Source organism: Lissotriton helveticus, chromosome 4_1, assembly GCF_964261635.1.
Source record: "Lissotriton helveticus chromosome 4_1, aLisHel1.1, whole genome shotgun sequence".
NCBI lineage: Eukaryota > Metazoa > Chordata > Amphibia > Caudata > Salamandridae > Lissotriton > Lissotriton helveticus.
Genome location: NC_136063.1, coordinates 1671730561 through 1671754069, shown reverse-complemented (window position 1 = coordinate 1671754069; position 23509 = coordinate 1671730561). Strand labels below are relative to the sequence as shown.

At 33.9% G+C, this 23509-nt stretch overlaps 19 non-coding genes across 19 annotated transcripts; 9 read left to right on the top strand and 10 right to left on the bottom strand.

Annotated features, from left to right (window-relative positions):
- Positions 1 to 625: 625 nt before the first annotated feature.
- On the bottom strand, positions 626 to 697 carry TRNAQ-UUG (transfer RNA glutamine (anticodon UUG)). The gene has a single exon. It is a non-coding gene; the product is annotated as a tRNA-Gln (tRNA).
- Positions 698 to 2247: 1550 nt separating this feature from the next.
- On the top strand, positions 2248 to 2319 carry TRNAQ-CUG (transfer RNA glutamine (anticodon CUG)). Its single transcript has one exon. It is a non-coding gene; the product is annotated as a tRNA-Gln (tRNA).
- An 826-nt stretch (positions 2320 to 3145) lies between these two features.
- TRNAQ-UUG (transfer RNA glutamine (anticodon UUG)) lies at positions 3146 to 3217 on the bottom strand. Its single transcript has one exon. It is a non-coding gene; the product is annotated as a tRNA-Gln (tRNA).
- Positions 3218 to 4768: 1551 nt separating this feature from the next.
- On the top strand, positions 4769 to 4840 carry TRNAQ-CUG (transfer RNA glutamine (anticodon CUG)). The gene has a single exon. It is a non-coding gene; the product is annotated as a tRNA-Gln (tRNA).
- Positions 4841 to 5666: 826 nt separating this feature from the next.
- TRNAQ-UUG (transfer RNA glutamine (anticodon UUG)) lies at positions 5667 to 5738 on the bottom strand. The gene has a single exon. It is a non-coding gene; the product is annotated as a tRNA-Gln (tRNA).
- A 1550-nt stretch (positions 5739 to 7288) lies between these two features.
- TRNAQ-CUG (transfer RNA glutamine (anticodon CUG)) lies at positions 7289 to 7360 on the top strand. Its single transcript has one exon. It is a non-coding gene; the product is annotated as a tRNA-Gln (tRNA).
- Positions 7361 to 8186: 826 nt separating this feature from the next.
- Positions 8187 to 8258, bottom strand: TRNAQ-UUG (transfer RNA glutamine (anticodon UUG)). Its single transcript has one exon. It is a non-coding gene; the product is annotated as a tRNA-Gln (tRNA).
- Positions 8259 to 9808: 1550 nt separating this feature from the next.
- TRNAQ-CUG (transfer RNA glutamine (anticodon CUG)) lies at positions 9809 to 9880 on the top strand. Its single transcript has one exon. It is a non-coding gene; the product is annotated as a tRNA-Gln (tRNA).
- An 826-nt stretch (positions 9881 to 10706) lies between these two features.
- On the bottom strand, positions 10707 to 10778 carry TRNAQ-UUG (transfer RNA glutamine (anticodon UUG)). Its single transcript has one exon. It is a non-coding gene; the product is annotated as a tRNA-Gln (tRNA).
- A 1550-nt stretch (positions 10779 to 12328) lies between these two features.
- On the top strand, positions 12329 to 12400 carry TRNAQ-CUG (transfer RNA glutamine (anticodon CUG)). Its single transcript has one exon. It is a non-coding gene; the product is annotated as a tRNA-Gln (tRNA).
- An 826-nt stretch (positions 12401 to 13226) lies between these two features.
- TRNAQ-UUG (transfer RNA glutamine (anticodon UUG)) lies at positions 13227 to 13298 on the bottom strand. The gene has a single exon. It is a non-coding gene; the product is annotated as a tRNA-Gln (tRNA).
- Positions 13299 to 14849: 1551 nt separating this feature from the next.
- On the top strand, positions 14850 to 14921 carry TRNAQ-CUG (transfer RNA glutamine (anticodon CUG)). The gene has a single exon. It is a non-coding gene; the product is annotated as a tRNA-Gln (tRNA).
- An 824-nt stretch (positions 14922 to 15745) lies between these two features.
- TRNAQ-UUG (transfer RNA glutamine (anticodon UUG)) lies at positions 15746 to 15817 on the bottom strand. Its single transcript has one exon. It is a non-coding gene; the product is annotated as a tRNA-Gln (tRNA).
- A 1550-nt stretch (positions 15818 to 17367) lies between these two features.
- Positions 17368 to 17439, top strand: TRNAQ-CUG (transfer RNA glutamine (anticodon CUG)). The gene has a single exon. It is a non-coding gene; the product is annotated as a tRNA-Gln (tRNA).
- Positions 17440 to 18264: 825 nt separating this feature from the next.
- TRNAQ-UUG (transfer RNA glutamine (anticodon UUG)) lies at positions 18265 to 18336 on the bottom strand. Its single transcript has one exon. It is a non-coding gene; the product is annotated as a tRNA-Gln (tRNA).
- A 1550-nt stretch (positions 18337 to 19886) lies between these two features.
- TRNAQ-CUG (transfer RNA glutamine (anticodon CUG)) lies at positions 19887 to 19958 on the top strand. The gene has a single exon. It is a non-coding gene; the product is annotated as a tRNA-Gln (tRNA).
- An 826-nt stretch (positions 19959 to 20784) lies between these two features.
- Positions 20785 to 20856, bottom strand: TRNAQ-UUG (transfer RNA glutamine (anticodon UUG)). The gene has a single exon. It is a non-coding gene; the product is annotated as a tRNA-Gln (tRNA).
- Positions 20857 to 22405: 1549 nt separating this feature from the next.
- On the top strand, positions 22406 to 22477 carry TRNAQ-CUG (transfer RNA glutamine (anticodon CUG)). Its single transcript has one exon. It is a non-coding gene; the product is annotated as a tRNA-Gln (tRNA).
- Positions 22478 to 23303: 826 nt separating this feature from the next.
- TRNAQ-UUG (transfer RNA glutamine (anticodon UUG)) lies at positions 23304 to 23375 on the bottom strand. Its single transcript has one exon. It is a non-coding gene; the product is annotated as a tRNA-Gln (tRNA).
- Positions 23376 to 23509: the final 134 nt, after the last annotated feature.

Below are 23509 nucleotides of genomic sequence, written 5' to 3'. Positions count from 1 at the left end.
ACTGTTGTTTCCCATCCACAATTTAAACGTTAGGTTCATTTCCTCTCTCATCTATATGACCAGTAATGAGATAGTTAATTTTTGCTGATTTCTTATATGACAACATGCTTGACTTACACAGTGCATTTAATTGTGAATTTCTTTGAAAGAGAAATTCAGATTATTACCTTTGACACGTCTTTCGAAAGATTTTACTTTATGGTTATGGATTTACTTTAGAAAATCAGAGTGTAAATATATGTGTGTCTGAATTTCACGATTGTTATTCAAAACGTCATATCTTCTGTCCCCATAATACACAATTTGATTCCTCAAGTTTTGTTTTAATGAAGGATTTCCAATTAAAAAGTTCCATCTTCCCCTTATCAATAACAGTAAGATTTAAGAAAGTAATATCTTGCATCAGCCCCCTGTGATGAGTTTGAGAAAACAGAGTCAGCTCGCAAAATGTCTCATTATTTTGAGCCATTTAATTTCCATGTTTTCTAAAAGTTCTATCATTTGCTCACATCGAATAGACTTTCAGAATACAATCAATAAATTAATGTTTCACTCTACCCGTGTTAGATTTGTGATATTTATGAATACACTTGACAGAAAAAGATTTGATCAACAGTCATGAAAGTGGTCCCACCGAGATTTGAACTCGGATCCTTGGATTCAAAGTCCAAAGTGCTAACCATTACACCATGGAACCTCCCATGTGACAAGGGAGCAAATTGCTGCAGCAATGTGAACATTTCAAAGTTTTTAATGTTCTACAGTCAAAGACCAACAGAATGTTATTACTTTTCTATTCTGTTCAACTTTTGCATATTGAACTATGTTAGGGAAGGATGTTGCCCAGATGACTCAAGTAACGCTATCACTCTGTTGAACAGTACTTTTTATGTGAGATACGATTTTGCAATAAAATATAAGATTCCCCCGTGAATGCAATCTCTTCTCTCAAAATGAAAAGCTCAACCTGGTACAGGTGGTTTGATGGTATCATGCTTAGCACTCTAGACTCTGAAAACCGGGATCTGAGTACAAATCACAGTGGGACTTATCTAAACTTTACGATTTTCTTTTCCATTCAGTTCTTAGAATTATTAATTGGAAAAACATCTCATTTACTTGTAAACTTGTACATATCCACTTTACACGTATGTATCTCCCTATATCTTGCTATATGTCTCTGTATATTTATAGGACAACATAAACACATACATTATAAAAATGCATATAATTAGTAGAGGTGAAAATAATGAAAAGTTGTTGCCTCTCCACATTTGAAACATGAGCTTCTTCTCCTTACTCTTCTATATGTCATGATATTGAGATAGTCACTTTTTACTCAATTTTGATCTAACAATATAGTTGATTTATACAAAGCATATCATATGATTAGTGAATAATCTTAAAAGAGAAAATTAGATCAGTACCTGTGAGGCCTCCAAGCAAAAGCTTATGTTTCACGATTGCAGATCGACTGTTGAAAATCAGCATGAAAAACGTTTTATTTCACAATTTCCATACTAATATACAAAAAACATTTGTACTATCTGAATGATACCGTCATTGTGGTTCTCTAGGTTTGATTTAAGAACACTTCTCTTTCAAAATGTGCTAAATTCGCCTTATCAATAGCGCAGAAAGCTTCAAAAAGGGATGCTGGGAATCAGGCCTCTGAAATGCATTTCAGAAAAACAGGATAGGATTTCTTAATGTCACACTATTTTGTGTAGGAATGTGATGTAAACGTATTATAATGTTTGTATTTCTGTAACTTGTTCAAGCTGATGGACGTTTTGAAAGGAATCAATAATTGTCTCTTTCAACCTACTGGTGTTGGATTTGAGCTATCAATAAACAAAGGTGACAGAAATAGAAAAGGTCAAGAGTAATAAAATAGTACCCCCAAGATTTGGACTGGTACCTTTGCATGCAAAGTCCAACGTGCCAATCATTGCTCTTTGGCGCAGCCCATGTGAGAGACAAAGAAATGGGTGTATTAGTTTGGAAATGTAAAATGTTTTAATATGTTACAGTCAAAGATGATCATTATGATATAACTTGCCTATCCTGATAAACGTTTGCATATTTAACACTGTTAAGGAGAATGTATCTGAACAGAATCAAATCACATTATAGCTCTTTACACTATGAGCATTCAACAGAGATATCGTTTCATCAATGTAAGAAATGCCCCCGCACTAATGCGCTCTCTTTTGTCTCAATGGAAAAATGACTCATGTATGGGAGGGTTCCATGGTGTAATGGTTAGCACTCTGGACTCTGAATCCAGCGATCCGAGTTCAAATCTCGGTGGGACCTGCTTGAATTATGAGATTTACTATTTCACCCATTTCTTAGAATTTGGTCTTGGAAAAACATAACGTCAATGTTTTATACTGATACTTATCAACGTATAAGTATGCATCTATGTATACATAGCTATATCCGTCTAGATAGCGATAAGACTATATAAAGAAATCAATTATTCATAAACATATGTATTGAAGCTGAAAACTAAAAACTGTTGTTTCCCATCCACAATTTAAACGTTAGGTTCATTTCCTCTCTCATCTATATGACCAGTAATGAGATAGTTAATTTTTGCTGATTTCTTATATGACAACATGCTTGACTTACACAGTGCATTTAATTGTGAATTTCTTTGAAAGAGAAATTCAGATTATTACCTTTGACACGTCTTTCGAAAGATTTTACTTTATGGTTATGGATTTACTTTAGAAAATCAGAGTGTAAATATATGTGTGTCTGAATTTCACGATTGTTATTCAAAACGTCATATCTTCTGTCCCCATAATACACAATTTGATTCCTCAAGTTTTGTTTTAATGAAGGATTTCCAATTAAAAAGTTCCATCTTCCCCTTATCAATAACAGTAAGATTTAAGAAAGTAATATCTTGCATCAGCCCCCTGTGATGAGTTTGAGAAAACAGAGTCAGCTCGCAAAATGTCTCATTATTTTGAGCCATTTAATTTCCATGTTTTCTAAAAGTTCTATCATTTGCTCACATCGAATAGACTTTCAGAATACAATCAATAAATTAATGTTTCACTCTACCCGTGTTAGATTTGTGATATTTATGAATACACTTGACAGAAAAAGATTTGATCAACAGTCATGAAAGTGGTCCCACCGAGATTTGAACTCGGATCCTTGGATTCAAAGTCCAAAGTGCTAACCATTACACCATGGAACCTCCCATGTGACAAGGGAGCAAATTGCTGCAGCAATGTGAACATTTCAAAGTTTTTAATGTTCTACAGTCAAAGACCAACAGAATGTTATTACTTTTCTATTCTGTTCAACTTTTGCATATTGAACTATGTTAGGGAAGGATGTTGCCCAGATGACTCAAGTAACGCTATCACTCTGTTGAACAGTACTTTTTATGTGAGATACGATTTTGCAATAAAATATAAGATTCCCCCGTGAATGCAATCTCTTCTCTCAAAATGAAAAGCTCAACCTGGTACAGGTGGTTTGATGGTATCATGCTTAGCACTCTAGACTCTGAAAACCGGGATCTGAGTACAAATCACAGTGGGACTTATCTAAACTTTACGATTTTCTTTTTCCATTCAGTTCTTAGAATTATTAATTGGAAAAACATCTCATTTACTTATAAACTTGTACATATCCACTTTACACGTATGTATCTCCCTATATCTTGCTATATGTCTCTGTATATTTATAGGACAACATAAACACATACATTATAAAAATGCATATAATTAGTAGAGGTGAAAATAATGAAAAGTTGTTGCCTCTCCACATTTGAAACATGAGCTTCTTCTCCTTACTCTTCTATATGTCATGATATTGAGATAGTCACTTTTTACTCAATTTTGATCTAACAATATAGTTGATTTATACAAAGCATATCATATGATTAGTGAATAATCTTAAAAGAGAAAATTAGATCAGTACCTGTGAGGCCTCCAAGCAAAAGCTTATGTTTCACGATTGCAGATCGACTGTTGAAAATCAGCATGAAAAACGTTTTATTTCACAATTTCCATACTAATATACAAAAAACATTTGTACTATCTGAATGATACCGTCATTGTGGTTCTCTAGGTTTGATTTAAGAACACTTCTCTTTCAAAATGTGCTAAATTCGCCTTATCAATAGCGCAGAAAGCTTCAAAAAGGGATGCTGGGAATCAGGCCTCTGAAATGCATTTCAGAAAAACAGGATAGGATTTCTTAATGTCACACTATTTTGTGTAGGAATGTGATGTAAACGTATTATAATGTTTGTATTTCTGTAACTTGTTCAAGCTGATGGACGTTTTGAAAGGAATCAATAATTGTCTCTTTCAACCTACTGGTGTTGGATTTGAGCTATCAATAAACAAAGGTGACAGAAATAGAAAAGGTCAAGAGTAATAAAATAGTACCCCCAAGATTTGGACTGGTACCTTTGCATGCAAAGTCCAACGTGCCAATCATTGCTCTTTGGCGCAGCCCATGTGAGAGACAAAGAAATGGGTGTATTAGTTTGGAAATGTAAAATGTTTTAATATGTTACAGTCAAAGATGATCATTATGATATAACTTGCCTATCCTGATAAACGTTTGCATATTTAACACTGTTAAGGAGAATGTATCTGAACAGAATCAAATCACATTATAGCTCTTTACACTATGAGCATTCAACAGAGATATCGTTTCATCAATGTAAGAAATGCCCCCGCACTAATGCGCTCTCTTTTGTCTCAATGGAAAAATGACTCATGTATGGGAGGGTTCCATGGTGTAATGGTTAGCACTCTGGACTCTGAATCCAGCGATCCGAGTTCAAATCTCGGTGGGACCTGCTTGAATTATGAGATTTACTATTTCACCCATTTCTTAGAATTTGGTCTTGGAAAAACATAACGTCAATGTTTTATACTGATACTTATCAACGTATAAGTATGCATCTATGTATACATAGCTATATCCGTCTAGATAGCGATAAGACTATATAAAGAAATCAATTATTCATAAACATATGTATTGAAGCTGAAAACTAAAAACTGTTGTTTCCCATCCACAATTTAAACGTTAGGTTCATTTCCTCTCTCATCTATATGACCAGTAATGAGATAGTTAATTTTTGCTGATTTCTTATATGACAACATGCTTGACTTACACAGTGCATTTAATTGTGAATTTCTTTGAAAGAGAAATTCAGATTATTACCTTTGACACGTCTTTCGAAAGATTTTACTTCATGGTTATGGATTTACTTTAGAAAATCAGAGTGTAAATATATGTGTGTCTGAATTTCACGATTGTTATTCAAAACGTCATATCTTCTGTCCCCATAATACACAATTTGATTCCTCAAGTTTTGTTTTAATGAAGGATTTCCAATTAAAAAGTTCCATCTTCCCCTTATCAATAACAGTAAGATTTAAGAAAGTAATATCTTGCATCAGCCCCCTGTGATGAGTTTGAGAAAACAGAGTCAGCTCGCAAAATGTCTCATTATTTTGAGCCATTTAATTTCCATGTTTTCTAAAAGTTCTATCATTTGCTCACATCGAATAGACTTTCAGAATACAATCAATAAATTAATGTTTCACTCTACCCGTGTTAGATTTGTGATATTTATGAATACACTTGACAGAAAAAGATTTGATCAACAGTCATGAAAGTGGTCCCACCGAGATTTGAACTCAGATCCTTGGATTCAAAGTCCAAAGTGCTAACCATTACACCATGGAACCTCCCATGAGACAAGGGAGCAAATTGCTGCAGCAATGTGAACATTTCAAAGTTTTTAATGTTCTACAGTCAAAGACCAACAGAATGTTATTACTTTTCTATTCTGTTCAACTTTTGCATATTGAACTATGTTAGGGAAGGATGTTGCCCAGAGGACTCAAGTAACGCTATCACTCTGTTGAACAGTACTTTTTATGTGAGATACGATTTTGCAATAAAATATAAGATTCCCCCGTGAATGCAATCTCTTCTCTCAAAATGAAAAGCTCAACCTGGTACAGGTGGTTTGATGGTATCATGCTTAGCACTCTAGACTCTGAAAACCGGGATCTGAGTACAAATCACAGTGGGACTTATCTAAACTTTACGATTTTCTTTTCCATTCAGTTCTTAGAATTATTAATTGGAAAAACATCTCATTTACTTGTAAACTTGTACATATCCACTTTACACGTATGTATCTCCCTATATCTTGCTATATGTCTCTGTATATTTATAGGACAACATAAACACATACATTATAAAAATGCATATAATTAGTAGAGGTGAAAATAATGAAAAGTTGTTGCCTCTCCACATTTGAAACATGAGCTTCTTCTCCTTACTCTTCTATATGTCATGAAATTGAGATAGTCACTTTTTACTCAATTTTGATCTAACAATATAGTTGATTTATACAAAGCATATCATATGATTAGTGAATAATCTTAAAAGAGAAAATTAGATCAGTACCTGTGAGGCCTCCAAGCAAAAGCTTATGTTTCACGATTGCAGATCGACTGTTGAAAATCAGCATGAAAAACGTTTTATTTCACAATTTCCATACTAATATACAAAAAACATTTGTACTATCTGAATGATACCGTCATTGTGGTTCTCTAGGTTTGATTTAAGAACACTTCTCTTTCAAAATGTGCTAAATTCGCCTTATCAATAGCGCAGAAAGCTTCAAAAAGGGATGCTGGGAATCAGGCCTCTGAAATGCATTTCAGAAAAACAGGATAGGATTTCTTAATGTCACACTATTTTGTGTAGGAATGTGATGTAAACGTATTATAATGTTTGTATTTCTGTAACTTGTTCAAGCTGATGGACGTTTTGAAAGGAATCAATAATTGTCTCTTTCAACCTACTGGTGTTGGATTTGAGCTATCAATAAACAAAGGTGACAGAAATAGAAAAGGTCAAGAGTAATAAAATAGTACCCCCAAGATTTGGACTGGTACCTTTGCATGCAAAGTCCAACGTGCCAATCATTGCTCTTTGGCGCAGCCCATGTGAGAGACAAAGAAATGGGTGTATTAGTTTGGAAATGTAAAATGTTTTAATATGTTACAGTCAAAGATGATCATTATGATATAACTTGCCTATCCTGATAAACGTTTGCATATTTAACACTGTTAAGGAGAATGTATCTGAACAGAATCAAATCACATTATAGCTCTTTACACTATGAGCATTCAACAGAGATATCGTTTCATCAATGTAAGAAATGCCCCCGCACTAATGCGCTCTCTTTTGTCTCAATGGAAAAATGACTCATGTATGGGAGGGTTCCATGGTGTAATGGTTAGCACTCTGGACTCTGAATCCAGCGATCCGAGTTCAAATCTCGGTGGGACCTGCTTGAATTATGAGATTTACTATTTCACCCATTTCTTAGAATTTGGTCTTGGAAAAACATAACGTCAATGTTTTATACTGATACTTATCAACGTATAAGTATGCATCTATGTATACATAGCTATATCCGTCTAGATAGCGATAAGACTATATAAAGAAATCAATTATTCATAAACATATGTATTGAAGCTGAAAACTAAAAACTGTTGTTTCCCATCCACAATTTAAACGTTAGGTTCATTTCCTCTCTCATCTATATGACCAGTAATGAGATAGTTAATTTTTGCTGATTTCTTATATGACAACATGCTTGACTTACACAGTGCATTTAATTGTGAATTTCTTTGAAAGAGAAATTCAGATTATTACCTTTGACACGTCTTTCGAAAGATTTTACTTCATGGTTATGGATTTACTTTAGAAAATCAGAGTGTAAATATATGTGTGTCTGAATTTCACGATTGTTATTCAAAACGTCATATCTTCTGTCCCCATAATACACAATTTGATTCCTCAAGTTTTGTTTTAATGAAGGATTTCCAATTAAAAAGTTCCATCTTCCCCTTATCAATAACAGTAAGATTTAAGAAAGTAATATCTTGCATCAGCCCCCTGTGATGAGTTTGAGAAAACAGAGTCAGCTCGCAAAATGTCTCATTATTTTGAGCCATTTAATTTCCATGTTTTCTAAAAGTTCTATCATTTGCTCACATCGAATAGACTTTCAGAATACAATCAATAAATTAATGTTTCACTCTACCCGTGTTAGATTTGTGATATTTATGAATACACTTGACAGAAAAAGATTTGATCAACAGTCATGAAAGTGGTCCCACCGAGATTTGAACTCAGATCCTTGGATTCAAAGTCCAAAGTGCTAACCATTACACCATGGAACCTCCCATGAGACAAGGGAGCAAATTGCTGCAGCAATGTGAACATTTCAAAGTTTTTAATGTTCTACAGTCAAAGACCAACAGAATGTTATTACTTTTCTATTCTGTTCAACTTTTGCATATTGAACTATGTTAGGGAAGGATGTTGCCCAGAGGACTCAAGTAACGCTATCACTCTGTTGAACAGTACTTTTTATGTGAGATACGATTTTGCAATAAAATATAAGATTCCCCCGTGAATGCAATCTCTTCTCTCAAAATGAAAAGCTCAACCTGGTACAGGTGGTTTGATGGTATCATGCTTAGCACTCTAGACTCTGAAAACCGGGATCTGAGTACAAATCACAGTGGGACTTATCTAAACTTTACGATTTTCTTTTCCATTCAGTTCTTAGAATTATTAATTGGAAAAACATCTCATTTACTTGTAAACTTGTACATATCCACTTTACACGTATGTATCTCCCTATATCTTGCTATATGTCTCTGTATATTTATAGGACAACATAAACACATACATTATAAAAATGCATATAATTAGTAGAGGTGAAAATAATGAAAAGTTGTTGCCTCTCCACATTTGAAACATGAGCTTCTTCTCCTTACTCTTCTATATGTCATGAAATTGAGATAGTCACTTTTTACTCAATTTTGATCTAACAATATAGTTGATTTATACAAAGCATATCATATGATTTGTGAATAATCTTAAAAGAGAAAATTAGATCAGTACCTGTGAGGCCTCCAAGCAAAAGCTTATGTCTCACGATTGCAGATCGACTGTTGAAAATCAGCATGAAAAACGTTTTATTTCACAATTTCCATACTAATATACAAAAAACATTTGTACTATCTGAATGATACCGTCATTGTGGTTCTCTAGGTTTGATTTAAGAACACTTCTCTTTCAAAATGTGCTAAATTCGCCTTATCAATAGCGCAGAAAGCTTCAAAAAGGGATGCTGGGAATCAGGCCTCTGAAATGCATTTCAGAAAAACAGGATAGGATTTCTTAATGTCACACTATTTTGTGTAGGAATGTGATGTAAACGTATTATAATGTTTGTATTTCTGTAACTTGTTCAAGCTGATGGACGTTTTGAAAGGAATCAATAATTGTCTCTTTCAACCTACTGGTGTTGGATTTGAGCTATCAATAAACAAAGGTGACAGAAATAGAAAAGGTCAAGAGTAATAAAATAGTACCCCCAAGATTTGGACTGGTACCTTTGCATGCAAAGTCCAACGTGCCAATCATTGCTCTTTGGCGCAGCCCATGTGAGAGACAAAGAAATGGGTGTATTAGTTTGGAAATGTAAAATGTTTTAATATGTTACAGTCAAAGATGATCATTATGATATAACTTGCCTATCCTGATAAACGTTTGCATATTTAACACTGTTAAGGAGAATGTATCTGAACAGAATCAAATCACATTATAGCTCTTTACACTATGAGCATTCAACAGAGATATCGTTTCATCAATGTAAGAAATGCCCCCGCACTAATGCGCTCTCTTTTGTCTCAATGGAAAAATGACTCATGTATGGGAGGGTTCCATGGTGTAATGGTTAGCACTCTGGACTCTGAATCCAGCGATCCGAGTTCAAATCTTGGTGGGACCTGCTTGAATTATGAGATTTACTATTTCACCCATTTCTTAGAATTTGGTCTTGGAAAAACATAACGTCAATGTTTTATACTGATACTTATCAACGTATAAGTATGCATCTATGTATACATAGCTATATCCGTCTAGATAGCGATAAGACTATATAAAGAAATCAATTATTCATAAACATATGTATTGAAGCTGAAAACTAAAAACTGTTGTTTCCCATCCACAATTTAAACGTTAGGTTCATTTCCTCTCTCATCTATATGACCAGTAATGAGATAGTTAATTTTTGCTGATTTCTTATATGACAACATGCTTGACTTACACAGTGCATTTAATTGTGAATTTCTTTGAAAGAGAAATTCAGATTATTACCTTTGACACGTCTTTCGAAAGATTTTACTTCATGGTTATGGATTTACTTTAGAAAATCAGAGTGTAAATATATGTGTGTCTGAATTTCACGATTGTTATTCAAAACGTCATATCTTCTGTCCCCATAATACACAATTTGATTCCTCAAGTTTTGTTTTAATGAAGGATTTCCAATTAAAAAGTTCCATCTTCCCCTTATCAATAACAGTAAGATTTAAGAAAGTAATATCTTGCATCAGCCCCCTGTGATGAGTTTGAGAAAACAGAGTCAGCTCGCAAAATGTCTCATTATTTTGAGCCATTTAATTTCCATGTTTTCTAAAAGTTCTATCATTTGCTCACATCGAATAGACTTTCAGAATACAATCAATAAATTAATGTTTTACTCTACCCGTGTTAGATTTGTGATATTTATGAATACACTTGACAGAAAAAGATTTGATCAACAGTCATGAAAGTGGTCCCACCGAGATTTGAACTCAGATCCTTGGATTCAAAGTCCAAAGTGCTAACCATTACACCATGGAACCTCCCATGAGACAAGGGAGCAAATTGCTGCAGCAATGTGAACATTTCAAAGTTTTTAATGTTCTACAGTCAAAGACCAACAGAATGTTATTACTTTTCTATTCTGTTCAATTTTTGCATATTGAACTATGTTAGGGAAGGATGTTGCCCAGAGGACTCAAGTAACGCTATCACTCTGTTGAACAGTACTTTTTATGTGAGATACGATTTTGCAATAAAATATAAGCTTCCCCCGTGAATGCAATCTCTTCTCTCAAAATGAAAAGCTCAACCTGGTACAGGTGGTTTGATGGTATCATGCTTAGCACTCTAGACTCTGAAAACCGGGATCTGAGTACAAATCACAGTGGGACTTATCTAAACTTTACGATTTTCTTTTCCATTCAGTTCTTAGAATTATTAATTGGAAAAACATCTCATTTACTTGTAAACTTGTACATATCCACTTTACACGTATGTATCTCCCTATATCTTGCTATATGTCTCTGTATATTTATAGGACAACATAAACACATACATTATAAAAATGCATATAATTAGTAGAGGTGAAAATAATGAAAAGTTGTTGCCTCTCCACATTTGAAACATGAGCTTCTTCTCCTTACTCTTCTATATGTCATGATATTGAGATAGTCACTTTTTACTCAATTTTGATCTAACAATATAGTTGATTTATACAAAGCATATCATATGATTAGTGAATAATCTTAAAAGAGAAAATTAGATCAGTACCTGTGAGGCCTCCAAGCAAAAGCTTATGTTTCACGATTGCAGATCGACTGTTGAAAATCAGCATGAAAAACGTTTTATTTCACAATTTCCATACTAATATACAAAAAACATTTGTACTATCTGAATGATACCGTCATTGTGGTTCTCTAGGTTTGATTTAAGAACACTTCTCTTTCAAAATGTGCTAAATTCGCCTTATCAATAGCGCAGAAAGCTTCAAAAAGGGATGCTGGGAATCAGGCCTCTGAAATGCATTTCAGAAAAACAGGATAGGATTTCTTAATGTCACACTATTTTGTGTAGGAATGTGATGTAAACGTATTATAATGTTTGTATTTCTGTAACTTGTTCAAGCTGATGGACGTTTTGAAAGGAATCAATAATTGTCTCTTTCAACCTACTGGTGTTGGATTTGAGCTATCAATAAACAAAGGTGACAGAAATAGAAAAGGTCAAGAGTAATAAAATAGTACCCCCAAGATTTGGACTGGTACCTTTGCATGCAAAGTCCAACGTGCCAATCATTGCTCTTTGGCGCAGCCCATGTGAGAGACAAAGAAATGGGTGTATTAGTTTGGAAATGTAAAATGTTTTAATATGTTACAGTCAAAGATGATCATTATGATATAACTTGCCTATCCTGATAAACGTTTGCATATTTAACACTGTTAAGGAGAATGTATCTGAACAGAATCAAATCACATTATAGCTCTTTACACTATGAGCATTCAACAGAGATATCGTTTCATCAATGTAAGAAATGCCCCCGCACTAATGCGCTCTCTTTTGTCTCAATGGAAAAATGACTCATGTATGGGAGGGTTCCATGGTGTAATGGTTAGCACTCTGGACTCTGAATCCAGCGATCCGAGTTCAAATCTCGGTGGGACCTGCTTGAATTATGAGATTTACTATTTCACCCATTTCTTAGAATTTGGTCTTGGAAAAACATAACGTCAATGTTTTATACTGATACTTATCAACGTATAAGTATGCATCTATGTATACATAGCTATATCCGTCTAGATAGCGATAAGACTATATAAAGAAATCAATTATTCATAAACATATGTATTGAAGCTGAAAACTAAAAACTGTTGTTTCCCATCCACAATTTAAACGTTAGGTTCATTTCCTCTCTCATCTATATGACCAGTAATGAGATAGTTAATTTTTGCTGATTTCTTATATGACAACATGCTTGACTTACACAGTGCATTTAATTGTGAATTTCTTTGAAAGAGAAATTCAGATTATTACCTTTGACACGTCTTTCGAAAGATTTTACTTTATGGTTATGGATTTACTTTAGAAAATCAGAGTGTAAATATATGTGTGTCTGAATTTCACGATTGTTATTCAAAACGTCATATCTTCTGTCCCCATAATACACAATTTGATTCCTCAAGTTTTGTTTTAATGAAGGATTTCCAATTAAAAAGTTCCATCTTCCCCTTATCAATAACAGTAAGATTTAAGAAAGTAATATCTTGCATCAGCCCCCTGTGATGAGTTTGAGAAAACAGAGTCAGCTCGCAAAATGTCTCATTATTTTGAGCCATTTAATTTCCATGTTTTCTAAAAGTTCTATCATTTGCTCACATCGAATAGACTTTCAGAATACAATCAATAAATTAATGTTTCACTCTACCCGTGTTAGATTTGTGATATTTATGAATACACTTGACAGAAAAAGATTTGATCAACAGTCATGAAAGTGGTCCCACCGAGATTTGAACTCGGATCCTTGGATTCAAAGTCCAAAGTGCTAACCATTACACCATGGAACCTCCCATGTGACAAGGGAGCAAATTGCTGCAGCAATGTGAACATTTCAAAGTTTTTAATGTTCTACAGTCAAAGACCAACAGAATGTTATTACTTTTCTATTCTGTTCAACTTTTGCATATTGAACTATGTTAGGGAAGGATGTTGCCCAGATGACTCAAGTAACGCTATCACTCTGTTGAACAGTACTTTTTATGTGAGATACGATTTTGCAATAAAATATAAGATTCCCCCGTGAATGCAATCTCTTCTCTCAAAATGAAAAGCTCAACCTGGTACAGGTGGTTTGATGGTATCATGCTTAGCACTCTAGACTCTGAAAACCGGGATCTGAGTACAAATCACAGTGGGACTTATCTAAACTTTACGATTTTCTTTTTCCATTCAGTTCTTAGAATTATTAATTGGAAAAACATCTCATTTACTTATAAACTTGTACATATCCACTTTACACGTATGTATCTCCCTATATCTTGCTATATGTCTCTGTATATTTATAGGACAACATAAACACATACATTATAAAAATGCATATAATTAGTAGAGGTGAAAATAATGAAAAGTTGTTGCCTCTCCACATTTGAAACATGAGCTTCTTCTCCTTACTCTTCTATATGTCATGATATTGAGATAGTCACTTTTTACTCAATTTTGATCTAACAATATAGTTGATTTATACAAAGCATATCATATGATTAGTGAATAATCTTAAAAGAGAAAATTAGATCAGTACCTGTGAGGCCTCCAAGCAAAAGCTTATGTTTCACGATTGCAGATCGACTGTTGAAAATCAGCATGAAAAACGTTTTATTTCACAATTTCCATACTAATATACAAAAAACATTTGTACTATCTGAATGATACCGTCATTGTGGTTCTCTAGGTTTGATTTAAGAACACTTCTCTTTCAAAATGTGCTAAATTCGCCTTATCAATAGCGCAGAAAGCTTCAAAAAGGGATGCTGGGAATCAGGCCTCTGAAATGCATTTCAGAAAAACAGGATAGGATTTCTTAATGTCACACTATTTTGTGTAGGAATGTGATGTAAACGTATTATAATGTTTGTATTTCTGTAACTTGTTCAAGCTGATGGACGTTTTGAAAGGAATCAATAATTGTCTCTTTCAACCTACTGGTGTTGGATTTGAGCTATCAATAAACAAAGGTGACAGAAATAGAAAAGGTCAAGAGTAATAAAATAGTACCCCCAAGATTTGGACTGGTACCTTTGCATGCAAAGTCCAACGTGCCAATCATTGCTCTTTGGCGCAGCCCATGTGAGAGACAAAGAAATGGGTGTATTAGTTTGGAAATGTAAAATGTTTTAATATGTTACAGTCAAAGATGATCATTATGATATAACTTGCCTATCCTGATAAACGTTTGCATATTTAACACTGTTAAGGAGAATGTATCTGAACAGAATCAAATCACATTATAGCTCTTTACACTATGAGCATTCAACAGAGATATCGTTTCATCAATGTAAGAAATGCCCCCGCACTAATGCGCTCTCTTTTGTCTCAATGGAAAAATGACTCATGTATGGGAGGGTTCCATGGTGTAATGGTTAGCACTCTGGACTCTGAATCCAGCGATCCGAGTTCAAATCTTGGTGGGACCTGCTTGAATTATGAGATTTACTATTTCACCCATTTCTTAGAATTTGGTCTTGGAAAAACATAACGTCAATGTTTTATACTGATACTTATCAACGTATAAGTATGCATCTATGTATACATAGCTATATCCGTCTAGATAGCGATAAGACTATATAAAGAAATCAATTATTCATAAACATATGTATTGAAGCTGAAAACTAAAAACTGTTGTTTCCCATCCACAATTTAAACGTTAGGTTCATTTCCTCTCTCATCTATATGACCAGTAATGAGATAGTTAATTTTTGCTGATTTCTTATATGACAACATGCTTGACTTACACAGTGCATTTAATTGTGAATTTCTTTGAAAGAGAAATTCAGATTATTACCTTTGACACGTCTTTCGAAAGATTTTACTTTATGGTTATGGATTTACTTTAGAAAATCAGAGTGTAAATATATGTGTGTCTGAATTTCACGATTGTTATTCAAAACGTCATATCTTCTGTCCCCATAATACACAATTTGATTCCTCAAGTTTTGTTTTAATGAAGGATTTCCAATTAAAAAGTTCCATCTTCCCCTTATCAATAACAGTAAGATTTAAGAAAGTAATATCTTGCATCAGCCCCCTGTGATGAGTTTGAGAAAACAGTCAGCTCGCAAAATGTCTCATTATTTTGAGCCATTTAATTTCCATGTTTTCTAAAAGTTCTATCATTTGCTCACATCGAATAGACTTTCAGAATACAATCAATAAATTAATGTTTCACTCTACCCGTGTTAGATTTGTGATATTTATGAATACACTTGACAGAAAAAGATTTGATCAACAGTCATGAAAGTGGTCCCACCGAGATTTGAACTCGGATCCTTGGATTCAAAGTCCAAAGTGCTAACCATTACACCATGGAACCTCCCATGTGACAAGGGAGCAAATTGCTGCAGCAATGTGAACATTTCAAAGTTTTTAATGTTCTACAGTCAAAGACCAACAGAATGTTATTACTTTTCTATTCTGTTCAACTTTTGCATATTGAACTATGTTAGGGAAGGATGTTGCCCAGAGGACTCAAGTAACGCTATCACTCTGTTGAACAGTACTTTTTATGTGAGATACGATTTTGCAATAAAATATAAGATTCCCCCGTGAATGCAATCTCTTCTCTCAAAATGAAAAGCTCAACCTGGTACAGGTGGTTTGATGGTATCATGCTTAGCACTCTAGACTCTGAAAACCGGGATCTGAGTACAAATCACAGTGGGACTTATCTAAACTTTACGATTTTCTTTTTCCATTCAGTTCTTAGAATTATTAATTGGAAAAACATCTCATTTACTTATAAACTTGTACATATCCACTTTACACGTATGTATCTCCCTATATCTTGCTATATGTCTCTGTATATTTATAGGACAACATAAACACATACATTATAAAAATGCATATAATTAGTAGAGGTGAAAATAATGAAAAGTTGTTGCTTCTCCACATTTGAAACATGAGCTTCTTCTCCTTACTCTTCTATATGTCATGAAATTGAGATAGTCACTTTTTACTCAATTTTGATCTAACAATATAGTTGATTTATACAAAGCATATCATATGATTTGTGAATAATCTTAAAAGAGAAAATTAGATCAGTACCTGTGAGGCCTCCAAGCAAAAGCTTATGTTTCACGATTGCAGATCGACTGTTGAAAATCAGCATGAAAAACGTTTTATTTCACAATTTCCATACTAATATACAAAAACATTTGTACTATCTGAATGATACCGTCATTGTGGTTCTCTAGGTTTGATTTAAGAACACTTCTCTTTCAAAATGTGCTAAATTCGCCTTATCAATAGCGCAGAAAGCTTCAAAAAGGGATGCTGGGAATCAGGCCTCTGAAATGCATTTCAGAAAAACAGGATAGGATTTCTTAATGTCACACTATTTTGTGTAGGAATGTGATGTAAACTTATTATAATGTTTGTATTTCTGGTACTTGTTCAAGCTGATGGACGTTTTGAAAGGAATCAATAATTGTCTCTTTCAACCTACTGGTGTTGGATTTGAGCTATCAATAAACAAAGGTGACAGAAATAGAAAAGGTCAAGAGTAATAAAATAGTACCCCCAAGATTTGGACTGGTACCTTTGCATGCAAAGTCCAACGTGCCAATCATTGCTCTTTGGCGCAGCCCATGTGAGAGACAAAGAAATGGGTGTATTAGTTTGGAAATGTAAAATGTTTTAATATGTTACAGTCAAAGATGATCATTATGATATAACTTGCCTATCCTGATAAACGTTTGCATATTTAACACTGTTAAGGAGAATGTATCTGAACAGAATCAAATCACATTATAGCTCTTTACACTATGAGCATTCAACAGAGATATCGTTTCATCAATGTAAGAAATGCCCCCGCACTAATGCGCTCTCTTTTGTCTCAATGGAAAAATGACTCATGTATGGGAGGGTTCCATGGTGTAATGGTTAGCACTCTGGACTCTGAATCCAACGATCCGAGTTCAAATCTTGGTGGGACCTGCTTGAATTATGAGATTTACTATTTCACCCATTTCTTAGAATTTGGTCTTGGAAAAACATAACGTCAATGTTTTATACTGATACTTATCAACGTATAAGTATGCATCTATGTATACATAGCTATATCCGTCTAGATAGCGATAAGACTATATAAAGAAATCAATTATTCATAAACATATGTATTGAAGCTGAAAACTAAAAACTGTTGTTTCCCATCCACAATTTAAACGTTAGGTTCATTTCCTCTCTCATCTATATGACCAGTAATGAGATAGTTAATTTTTGCTGATTTCTTATATGACAACATGCTTGACTTACACAGTGCATTTAATTGTGAATTTCTTTGAAAGAGAAATTCAGATTATTACCTTTGACACGTCTTTCGAAAGATTTTACTTTATGGTTATGGATTTACTTTAGAAAATCAGAGTGTAAAATATATGTGTGTCTGAATTTCACGATTGTTATTCAAAACGTCATATCTTCTGTCCCCATAATACACAATTTGATTCCTCAAGTTTTGTTTTAATGAAGGATTTCCAATTAAAAAGTTCCATCTTCCCCTTATCAATAACAGTAAGATTTAAGAAAGTAATATCTTGCATCAGCCCCCTGTGATGAGTTTGAGAAAACAGTCAGCTCGCAAAATGTCTCATTATTTTGAGCCATTTAATTTCCATGTTTTCTAAAAGTTCTATCATTTGCTCACATCGAATAGACTTTCAGAATACAATCAATAAATTAATGTTTCACTCTACCCGTGTTAGATTTGTGATATTTATGAATACACTTGACAGAAAAAGATTTGATCAACAGTCATGAAAGTGGTCCCACCGAGATTTGAACTCGGATCCTTGGATTCAAAGTCCAAAGTGCTAACCATTACACCATGGAACCTCCCATGTGACAAGGGAGCAAATTGCTGCAGCAATGTGAACATTTCAAAGTTTTTAATGTTCTACAGTCAAAGACCAACAGAATGTTATTACTTTTCTATTCTGTTCAACTTTTGCATATTGAACTATGTTAGGGAAGGATGTTGCCCAGAGGACTCAAGTAACGCTATCACTCTGTTGAACAGTACTTTTTATGTGAGATACGATTTTGCAATAAAATATAAGATTCCCCCGTGAATGCAATCTCTTCTCTCAAAATGAAAAGCTCAACCTGGTACAGGTGGTTTGATGGTATCATGCTTAGCACTCTAGACTCTGAAAACCGGGATCTGAGTACAAATCACAGTGGGACTTATCTAAACTTTACGATTTTCTTTTTCCATTCAGTTCTTAGAATTATTAATTGGAAAAACATCTCATTTACTTATAAACTTGTACATATCCACTTTACACGTATGTATCTCCCTATATCTTGCTATATGTCTCTGTATATTTATAGGACAACATAAACACATACATTATAAAAATGCATATAATTAGTAGAGGTGAAAATAATGAAAAGTTGTTGCTTCTCCACATTTGAAACATGAGCTTCTTCTCCTTACTCTTCTATATGTCATGAAATTGAGATAGTCACTTTTTACTCAATTTTGATCTAACAATATAGTTGATTTATACAAAGCATATCATATGATTTGTGAATAATCTTAAAAGAGAAAATTAGATCAGTACCTGTGAGGCCTCCAAGCAAAAGCTTATGTTTCACGATTGCAGATCGACTGTTGAAAATCAGCATGAAAAACGTTTTATTTCACAATTTCCATACTAATATACAAAAACATTTGTACTATCTGAATGATACCGTCATTGTGGTTCTCTAGGTTTGATTTAAGAACACTTCTCTTTCAAAATGTGCTAAATTCGCCTTATCAATAGCGCAGAAAGCTTCAAAAAGGGATGCTGGGAATCAGGCCTCTGAAATGCATTTCAGAAAAACAGGATAGGATTTCTTAATGTCACACTATTTTGTGTAGGAATGTGATGTAAACTTATTATAATGTTTGTATTTCTGGTACTTGTTCAAGCTGATGGACGTTTTGAAAGGAATCAATAATTGTCTCTTTCAACCTACTGGTGTTGGATTTGAGCTATCAATAAACAAAGGTGACAGAAATAGAAAAGGTCAAGAGTAATAAAATAGTACCCCCAAGATTTGGACTGGTACCTTTGCATGCAAAGTCCAACGTGCCAATCATTGCTCTTTGGCGCAGCCCATGTGAGAGACAAAGAAATGGGTGTATTAGTTTGGAAATGTAAAATGTTTTAATATGTTACAGTCAAAGATGATCATTATGATATAACTTGCCTATCCTGATAAACGTTTGCATATTTAACACTGTTAAGGAGAATGTATCTGAACAGAATCAAATCACATTATAGCTCTTTACACTATGAGCATTCAACAGAGATATCGTTTCATCAATGTAAGAAATGCCCCCGCACTAATGCGCTCTCTTTTGTCTCAATGGAAAAATGACTCATGTATGGGAGGGTTCCATGGTGTAATGGTTAGCACTCTGGACTCTGAATCCAGCGATCCGAGTTCAAATCTTGGTGGGACCTGCTTGAATTATGAGATTTACTATTTCACCCATTTCTTAGAATTTGGTCTTGGAAAAACATAACGTCAATGTTTTATACTGATACTTATCAACGTATAAGTATGCATCTATGTATACATAGCTATATCCGTCTAGATAGCGATAAGACTATATAAAGAAATCAATTATTCATAAACATATGTATTGAAGCTGAAAACTAAAAACTGTTGTTTCCCATCCACAATTTAAACGTTAGGTTCATTTCCTCTCTCATCTATATGACCATTAATGAGATAGTTAATTTTTGCTGATTTCTTATATGACAACATGCTTGACTTACACAGTGCATTTAATTGTGAATTTCTTTGAAAGAGAAATTCAGATTATTACCTTTGACACGTCTTTCGAAAGATTTTACTTCATGGTTATGGATTTACTTTAGAAAATCAGAGTGTAAATATATGTGTGTCTGAATTTCACGATTGTTATTCAAAACGTCATATCTTCTGTCCCCATAATACACAATTTGATTCCTCAAGTTTTGTTTTAATGAAGGATTTCCAATTAAAAAGTTCCATCTTCCCCTTATCAATAACAGTAAGATTTAAGAAAGTAATATCTTGCATCAGCCCCCTGTGATGAGTTTGAGAAAACAGAGTCAGCTCGCAAAATGTCTCATTATTTTGAGCCATTTAATTTCCATGTTTTCTAAAAGTTCTATCATTTGCTCACATCGAATAGACTTTCAGAATACAATCAATAAATTAATGTTTCACTCTACCCGTGTTAGATTTGTGATATTTATGAATACACTTGACAGAAAAAGATTTGATCAACAGTCATGAAAGTGGTCCCACCGAGATTTGAACTCAGATCCTTGGATTCAAAGTCCAAAGTGCTAACCATTACACCATGGAACCTCCCATGAGACAAGGGAGCAAATTGCTGCAGCAATGTGAACATTTCAAAGTTTTTAATGTTCTACAGTCAAAGACCAACAGAATGTTATTACTTTTCTATTCTGTTCAACTTTTGCATATTGAACTATGTTAGGGAAGGATGTTGCCCAGAGGACTCAAGTAACGCTATCACTCTGTTGAACAGTACTTTTTATGTGAGATACGATTTTGCAATAAAATATAAGATTCCCCCGTGAATGCAATCTCTTCTCTCAAAATGAAAAGCTCAACCTGGTACAGGTGGTTTGATGGTATCATGCTTAGCACTCTAGACTCTGAAAACCGGGATCTGAGTACAAATCACAGTGGGACTTATCTAAACTTTACGATTTTCTTTTCCATTCAGTTCTTAGAATTATTAATTGGAAAAACATCTCATTTACTTGTAAACTTGTACATATCCACTTTACACGTATGTATCTCCCTATATCTTGCTATATGTCTCTGTATATTTATAGGACAACATAAACACATACATTATAAAAATGCATATAATTAGTAGAGGTGAAAATAATGAAAAGTTGTTGCTTCTCCACATTTGAAACATGAGCTTCTTCTCCTTACTCTTCTATATGTCATGAAATTGAGATAGTCACTTTTTACTCAATTTTGATCTAACAATATAGTTGATTTATACAAAGCATATCATATGATTTGTGAATAATCTTAAAAGAGAAAATTAGATCAGTACCTGTGAGGCCTCCAAGCAAAAGCTTATGTTTCACGATTGCAGATCGACTGTTGAAAATCAGCATGAAAAACGTTTTATTTCACAATTTCCATACTAATATACAAAAACATTTGTACTATCTGAATGATACCGTCATTGTGGTTCTCTAGGTTTGATTTAAGAACACTTCTCTTTCAAAATGTGCTAAATTCGCCTTATCAATAGCGCAGAAAGCTTCAAAAAGGGATGCTGGGAATCAGGCCTCTGAAATGCATTTCAGAAAAACAGGATAGGATTTCTTAATGTCACACTATTTTGTGTAGGAATGTGATGTAAACGTATTATAATGTTTGTATTTCTGGTACTTGTTCAAGCTGATGGACGTTTTGAAAGGAATCAATAATTGTCTCTTTCAACCTACTGGTGTTGGATTTGAGCTATCAATAAACAAAGGTGACAGAAATAGAAAAGGTCAAGAGTAATAAAATAGTACCCCCAAGATTTGGACTGGTACCTTTGCATGCAAAGTCCAACGTGCCAATCATTGCTCTTTGGCGCAGCCCATGTGAGAGACAAAGAAATGGGTGTATTAGTTTGGAAATGTAAAATGTTTTAATATGTTACAGTCAAAGATGATCATTATGATATAACTTGCCTATCCTGATAAACGTTTGCATATTTAACACTGTTAAGGAGAATGTATCTGAACAGAATCAAATCACATTATAGCTCTTTACACTATGAGCATTCAACAGAGATATCGTTTCATCAATGTAAGAAATGCCCCCGCACTAATGCGCTCTCTTTTGTCTCAATGGAAAAATGACTCATGTATGGGAGGGTTCCATGGTGTAATGGTTAGCACTCTGGACTCTGAATCCAGCGATCCGAGTTCAAATCTCGGTGGGACCTGCTTGAATTATGAGATTTACTATTTCACCCATTTCTTAGAATTTGGTCTTGGAAAAACATAACGTCAATGTTTTATACTGATACTTATCAACGTATAAGTATGCATCTATGTATACATAGCTATATCCGTCTAGATAGCGATAAGACTATATAAAGAAATCAATTATTCATAAACATATGTATTGAAGCTGAAAACTAAAAACTGTTGTTTCCCATCCACAATTTAAACGTTAGGTTCATTTCCTCTCTCATCTATATGACCAGTAATGAGATAGTTAATTTTTGCTGATTTCTTATATGACAACATGCTTGACTTACACAGTGCATTTAATTGTGAATTTCTTTGAAAGAGAAATTCAGATTATTACCTTTGACACGTCTTTCGAAAGATTTTACTTTATGGTTATGGATTTACTTTAGAAAATCAGAGTGTAAATATATGTGTGTCTGAATTTCACGATTGTTATTCAAAACGTCATATCTTCTGTCCCCATAATACACAATTTGATTCCTCAAGTTTTGTTTTAATGAAGGATTTCCAATTAAAAAGTTCCATCTTCCCCTTATCAATAACAGTAAGATTTAAGAAAGTAATATCTTGCATCAGCCCCCTGTGATGAGTTTGAGAAAACAGAGTCAGCTCGCAAAATGTCTCATTATTTTGAGCCATTTAATTTCCATGTTTTCTAAAAGTTCTATCATTTGCTCACATCGAATAGACTTTCAGAATACAATCAATAAATTAATGTTTCACTCTACCCGTGTTAGATTTGTGATATTTATGAATACACTTGACAGAAAAAGATTTGATCAACAGTCATGAAAGTGGTCCCACCGAGATTTGAACTCGGATCCTTGGATTCAAAGTCCAAAGTGCTAACCATTACACCATGGAACCTCCCATGTGACAAGGGAGCAAATTGCTGCAGCAATGTGAACATTTCAAAGTTTTTAATGTTCTACAGTCAAAGACCAACAGAATGTTATTACTTTTCTATTCTGTTCAACTTTTGCATATTGAACTATGTTAGG